The sequence below is a fragment of the Alexandromys fortis genome, unplaced genomic scaffold (genome assembly GCF_014885135.2).
Source record: "Alexandromys fortis isolate MF-2015 unplaced genomic scaffold, M_Fortis_MF-2015_v1.1 scaffold_25, whole genome shotgun sequence".
Taxonomy (NCBI): Eukaryota; Metazoa; Chordata; class Mammalia; order Rodentia; family Cricetidae; genus Alexandromys; species Alexandromys fortis.
In genome coordinates, this window is record NW_026067904.1 from 14,703,382 (window position 1) to 14,710,658 (window position 7,277).

The window sequence follows — 7,277 nt, forward strand, 5'->3', positions numbered from 1 at the left end:
GGTTTCTGCCTGCCTCCAAGCCTGAAAGGCTAACATTGCATTGCAGTGTTAGGACAGCAAGTGAACGCGGTCCTGTTCTGCCACTGCTGGCTTTTCTTCAACACCTAAAGATGATTTTGAATCATCTAGTATCATTTTAGGAAGTTACTTTAATTCTCCTGAATTTGGTAACATCTCTCTGTACCCCAACCATCTCTCAGTGCGTGTGCTGACTGCTTGCGTTCTCTTGCAGCTGTCCATCACAGTTTTTAGTCATGGAATCCTAACAGTATTTGAAATGAAAGATGTGCTTCCTCCGTTCTTTCTAAAGTGACTAACAGCTAAAATCTTTCCTTGTACGATCACACGCTTGCAAAGGGCAAACTCTCACATATTATAAATGCTGAAAGCTTCAAATGAAAGTATATCATTTTAAGGGTGGGCAACTGGAATCTGAATGTCTCTGCCACTTGATGCTCACTGTCCTTCATTAGAAAACAACAGAGGACTAACTGCTTTACGAGTTGGAATTTGTTCGCATTCTGTCTTTCCCTGAACTCTAGTACCTTGTTTCTACTGATGAACCAACTGATTGGACTGGCTTTATAATTATAAAGAGCGGCACAATTAGCAGACAATATCCAAATATGGAGATGGGAACGTGAAAGAAGCAAGTGTAGAAAGCAAAAGTTGACCAGAAATGTGTTGCTAAAGATAGATGGAGTTTTCCGAAACTCATTTTGGATAAGCCTATTAGAATGAACAAGGTTTGCACTGTGCTTTGTTTGCCTTCATCCCTTCCCTGTCTGTGTTCTAAGAACTAGTCTGCATTAGGGTGTGGACAGCATCCCTGGACCTTTCTCTTGGAAGGGTCATTAGATTCTCTTCTCATCACTGAAGACTGACACCAGGCCCTGTGCCCGCTAGACAAGCGTTTAGCCCAGAGCAGTATCTCCAGATCTGTTTACCTTTTCTTTTGAGACAGTGTCCCACTAAGTTGCTTAGATGGTCCTTCTACTTATGCTCAAACCTCGGTTTCCTGAGTAGCTAGGAGTACAGGCTTGTGCCACCATGCCTAGGTAATTCTTTAAACATATCTGTTTTATATGAACTAATTCTTCAAAGTAATCTATCCTTGAAATCATCTCACAGTGGTTTATTAGCTGATGAGTCTTATACACTGCCTAGTTTAGTTGACCTGCTCAAAACCACTTTATTTCCAAAGGGTTCTGCAAGAGCTAGCGGGTCATCGCCACCACCACATCTGGGATTATCTCCCAGTCTGTTTTCTCAGGCAGTTTTACAATGTATTGTAATGCATCTTAGTTCTTCCTGCTAAGGGTGAAGGGTTGATGTGAACTGTGTGGTTGAATGGTAGAAATTGTTTTTAAGGGGGAATTTTGGGTAGAAGAACTATCTTGGTAGCTCAAGTTCAAAGGCATGCTCAGGCATGTTTACTTGCGGAAAGGATGTGTGTGCATATATGTTCTCCTAATGCATGTGTATATACACATGCAGGAAAGCTGAGGATCTAAAAAACAATTTCTTTAAAAATAATTCTGCCTTTAGAACATCTAACATGATTCTGCACTTCATCAAAACACCTTCTTGAGCTGACAACTGTTATTATGACTGCAACCAAGTGACTATCCAGTCTCTTAGATCAGTATAGATGTAAAGAATTGGTATCCCACAGTGGGTGATTTACCTTAAATTGTAGTTTGGCCTGATACAAAGCACTATAGATAGAGACAAATTCCTGAAACTTGGAGACAAGACAACAGAATCTGAGTCTTGGTTTTGTTCTGTTACAAGGTGTCTTTAGACAGTCTCCAGCTCTTCTTCCTTCAGCCTCTCATCTAAATAGAGTCAAGATGTGGAAAGCACAGATGCAGCAGATGTTAGGTACATCTGTGACGAGGAAGGGAGAGTGAAAGAGGCCTTTTGCTTGGAGAGTGTGGGTGCGGTGTTCCTGATATGCAGAAGTGTTGGTAATAATTTCCAAAGAGCTGAAATTTCCCTCATTAGTCAGGCATGGAATTTATTTCAAAGAGATTTCAAAGTGTTTCTTTTCCTCTTCACAGATCTCAGCTCAACTAACAAATGTCCCAAATCCAGGGCAGCCCCAGGAATCTTTGCCCATAACCTTCACATCCCTGCCCTCCCACTGACCTTTGCTTTTTAGAGTCAGGACATCTGCAATGCCAGGTCTCTGGGTAGATGTGTTATCTAGCAATACTCACGCAATGCCTGATGGATGCCTCTGTGGTACCCTCTGGCTCTCTGTCCAGGTAGCATTATTGATAATAGCCACAGTAGCCAAACCCTCAGTCTGGATCCCATCACTGAGGTTCAGGCCTCCCTGAAAGATCTCAGCATGTGTGACTGTGAGCCTAAACCTTGTCACCTTCGCTGTCCAGGGAAATGCCTGTGAATGGGTGCTTCGGAAGAAGTGCTAAATGACGCAGCTTGTCAAGTTCTATCAAGTAGCATGGCTGCATGGTCAAAGCTGGCAAGAACAGCTCTGGCTCCCAGAGAGCTGGAGAAATCCCTTGCCTGGGAAAGTCACCTTTTCAGAGCATATGTGGGCCAGGCATTCTCTTCTGATGTGGCTTGGCTGGCGGGCTTGCCTCAGAGACTCCCACTTAACAAGGGAACTGGCTGAACCAGTTGTCAGGACAACAGTAGAACACTAGAAAAAGGGATTAGAGGCACCTGCTGTTGAGGGAGCAAAATAGCCCAGAGAAATGTGGATTTTCTAACTGAGTTAGTTTCTGTGGGCCCCAGCCAGGAGTCAGGTTTTCTCCTCTTTCCTGGGTGCCCTTATTTTATACTAAATCGTATTTATGGAAGGAAAGGTTTCACACAATGTGATGGTGGCTCCAACATATCTGTGCTAATTTGGGGGAACGCAGTGAAATGTCAGGCCAAGGGGGCAATGGGGAAAGAGCAGCTCCTGGAGTGTATTAGATACCATAAAATAAGCATGGTTGCGGTCGGAAATGTACCCACAGCATGGAAGGAGTGGACTTTAGTGCAACTGAAAGAGTTTTAGTCTTGTAGTATCTGATTCAACCTTAGACAGTCTGAATTATGAGTTTTGGCTTATTTTTTCCCAAGTCTTACTTTATTCCCAATATAGGGAAACATGCATTTACTTTTCAGATTATGTTAGAACCACTTTATTAACCGCACACTGCTGTGTTGCTGTGGCGTGACAGAATGGCAACGCCATGGCAGACATTGCCCCAGAAACCAGCTCCTCTTTGTCTCAGCTTAAGGCATCCAAACTCCCTTCCAAAGCCCATTGTCTGTGTAAAAGCCACCTCTCAGCGAGCGGGTGGGAAATGTGCTAATGTTATGTGCTAAAATGCATGGTAGAAATTGAATCTAGTCATGCACTGAATCCAGTCATTTTGTTGACAAAAATAAATGACAGGCAATGTCTTTTGTATGCATCATAAGTTCTAATGTAAACTCCAAAAAAATAGTACAATATAAAATATGTCATTCTTACCTAGTTTTAGCAAATACCAGAAACTTTTCTTGGCCTTATGTTTTCTTTTAAGGCTTGTTCCCAGACTACCTGGTGATTTTAATCAGCATTATTACCTGGGCTCACTGCAATATTCAAATATGCTATTCCCTTATATTCTGTATTTAATATTTTATTGAAAGTAATAGCTACAGAGTAAGGATTTTCCCCCTTCTCTATGACTTGTCTTTTTGAAGTTAGTTTTGGAGTCATTGGTACATCCAGAACCCACCTATTAATGAGTACTTCTTCCTCAAATAATGCTCATAAAAATTATTGAGTAAAGCAGTTACCTTCTTCCTAGGCGTATGTTCCAGATGCCAAGTTCAAACCTAATTATACGACTTTTGTTTGTAATTGAAGGGATATCAAGCACTGGCCTTTTCGTTTGTAAGCCATGTAATTTTCTACGTAGAAAGGAAGGGCAAACATTTCTCATGCAAGTAATGTTCCAAGGCTTTATGCTGGTCACTCCCGTCGCAAAGCCTATCATCAGAACTGCTCTGTGTCAGTGGGGGAATTCCAGATGCAATTGCACCTGGGAACATGACCACACCCCAGTCAACGGTTATGAAGTGCTTTTCTCTGGATACTAGGCTTTAGGAAGGATCCATAAAACTAGGTATTTAGAATGCAGGATGTTCTTAAAGAAAGAGGAGTATCTTTTAAAAATAAAAAGCATCTTAGTCTAAAAAGTCATGAAATATTTTTGGAGCTGGATTATATGGTGTGGTGTGGTGTGTGTGTGTGTGTATCTGTGTATATCCTGTGTTTATGTGTGTGTGCATCTCTCTGTGTGTATACTGTGTTTACATGTGTGAGAGTGCGCACCTCTCTCTGTGTGTACCGTGTGTTTATGTGTGTGTGCACACAGAATATTGATGGGGGTGTGAGTGCATGTGCACAGAGGCCAGAGGTCAACCTTGGGTTTTGTTCCTCACTTGTGCTGTCCCTTGCTTTCTGAGTCTTTACACCATCATCGCTGCCATCATCACCGAAGTAGGAGATCAGATTTCGTTCCAGATGGCTTGATGAGGAGATTAATAGCCACTGTAATAGCCAGGATGAAGCCAATCATTTAATGCTTTCTAGGTTGGCTATCTAGTACAAAGGAAAATTCAGACAATGAGTTCTCCCACCTATTATTGTAATTCTGAAAGTTTGCTTGACAATTTTTTAAATGACCAATTGCGTTCTGTGTATCAAAATAAAGTTGTTCCCTGTGAGGACTAAATTAACGAGGCTGAGTTAGTTCTAACGATGCCTTTGCGTTTTAATGCCTGTTTTCAGCTTCAGGTAAGATAGCATCATCTGTGTCATCACCTGCGTGTTTTACTTTCCAAGAACCAGGGTGTTTGATTGGAATGTTTACATCTCATTTGCAGCATGATTGGTCATCATGTGGGGGTAAAATTTTTATCTGATCAATGGCTATGTTTTTATTTTCTTATTAACTCTATAAAGTATAGACCTCATTTGGCTAATAACTGTACAGATTCCTTCCTAGTAAAATGTATACAACCTATAACATTGCCCACCTCTTTCGATTCTCCAGGGTATCTGGGAAAACCAAATTCCATAGCAGGGCATGAACTTCTACTGTATAAGTCACCAGTAGCAGCAATTAGTGAGTTTCTATTGTGGAAGCAACTTAGTGACATCATGTCTAAGTGCACAGTCTCCACGGGGCACAATGAGGCCCTGGAAGAACAGAATCCTTTGCCAAAGCTCCCCAGTCTCCTTGAAGGGAACCATGACTCAGGCAGCCAGGTCTCCATCAGTGTCAATTGTTCCTCACCTCCCCATCCGGTTTAGGGCAGAAGGACATGATGAATATCCTTAGGAGGAAAACAGCAACGCACCCTGGTACTGAAGTGAAACATCACTGGAGCCTCCTGAGCACCTTTAATTGGCTGTCCATCAAAACCTTGTCATAAGGACCTCTTGTGGTTGAGAAGTAGCTGGCACAAAGTGCCAGTAACTCTGAGAGGTTGTCACGCCCTCCTAAGTGTAAGCTACAACGATGCTCTGGACAGTCTTTGATTTACTTAATGAGAAAAGGGACAGAACTTAAGGGAAGATACTAAGGACATGTAGGAAGAATGCCTACTTTCATATAATCCCATGCAGATTCTCGTCAGTTGTTCACGCTTGTCTGTCTTGACACATCTAGAGATCTACTCCCCAGCTGCAGACACTAGCAACTGGTATCTTAAGGAGCTGTAGCAAATGCTTAAGAGCTTATGTCATCCACAGTTACCATGAAAGCCAAACAAAAGCTTCAGTCTTAGTGACAACTGAAGAAGAATGGAGCATCAGTGACCACGAAGATTACCAGGGAGAAATGAGTTAGCACTGCCCAGGTGAGATCCTGAGAACCTGAGTTATGATGTTCATTTCAGATCAAAGAAATGAATGAACTCTTCAATTAAACAATTTTACCATTAAACATGCCTGTGCAGAAAGCAATAAGCTGGATTGAATGCTTATTCGCTACTTTTAAAATCTTGACAGGTGCAGTTTCTCATGCCAAAAAAAAGCAAAAAAAAAAAAAAAAAAGCATTCTCCAGTGAAAGCAGGAAATCAGCCCACAGAACTGCAGCAAGAGCGATGTTCCGACACTCTAGCCTGGAAGCACGAAGCAGCCTCTGGAATCTTCTTTCAGTCTCCCTTTTATCTTTTCAGTAATCTTTTCTTACTGGCCATTCCAACAAGGCATTGTACTAATACCTGGCATTTTCTAGAATAATTTTTTAAAGAAATGTCTTAATAACCTGTCTCCTAAATGGAGGCTGGGATGTTCTATCACTGTTACCATCCTCATTCAAGCTTGGGCTGTGCCCTTGGGCAGTGTTGGCACCTGTGCTGCCTTGGCAGACCACTGCAAGGCAAACTCCAGAATGACATACAGTGCCGCCTGGCCAGTGATGTGTTCGCTTCACTCCCGGCCCTGCCCGGATGCCCTGACTGCTGAAAACATGCTCTCTTGAACTGGATAACGCCGCTTGCCTGAGAACCGCATGGGTACCACTCTGCAAGCTTCTGTAGCGCGCACATGTGGACGTTTCTGAGAGACTGATAGACAGCCAGGCATTTGGTGGCCTTTGAAGAAAGAGCTTTCTGCCCCATCGTTTATCTTATTTTAAGATATCCTTTGGCTGACTTGCTCTGTCACTTGATCACCAGTTGACTTAAATCTGAAATCTGATCCAGTCTAAATTGATTCTTCAAACAAAGTTTTGTAATTGGCAATAGTTTGATACCTCGTCCATCCCAATCCTGGCTTTCTTACAGGAATGGGATTAGAAGTAGCTGTCATCCTCTGTCAAGGTTCAGATGCTGGCTCTGTTTACATGGTGGGAAGTGTTCCACACCTGAGCCCCCACAGAGTGGGATGGAAGTCAGTCTATACTCAAATCACAGTCCACTTTAAATAAACAGACCTATTAAATGTTTTCTTGCTAGCATTTCCTACGGGAATGCTTTTATAGTTTAACTTGAAATATTTCGTAAGAAGTTGCAACATAATTTTGACATAATTGGTAATCCTCTACTTTGTAATAAACTCACAGAAAAGGGGCTGGAGAGATGGCTCAGAGGTTAAGAGCACCAACCACTCTTTCAGAGGACCTGGGTTTAATTCCCAGCACCCACATGGCAGCTCACTACTGTCTGTAATTCCAGTTCCAGGGTATCTGACACCCTCACAAAGACTTACATACAGGCAAAGCACCAATTCACATAAAATAAGAACAAAATATAT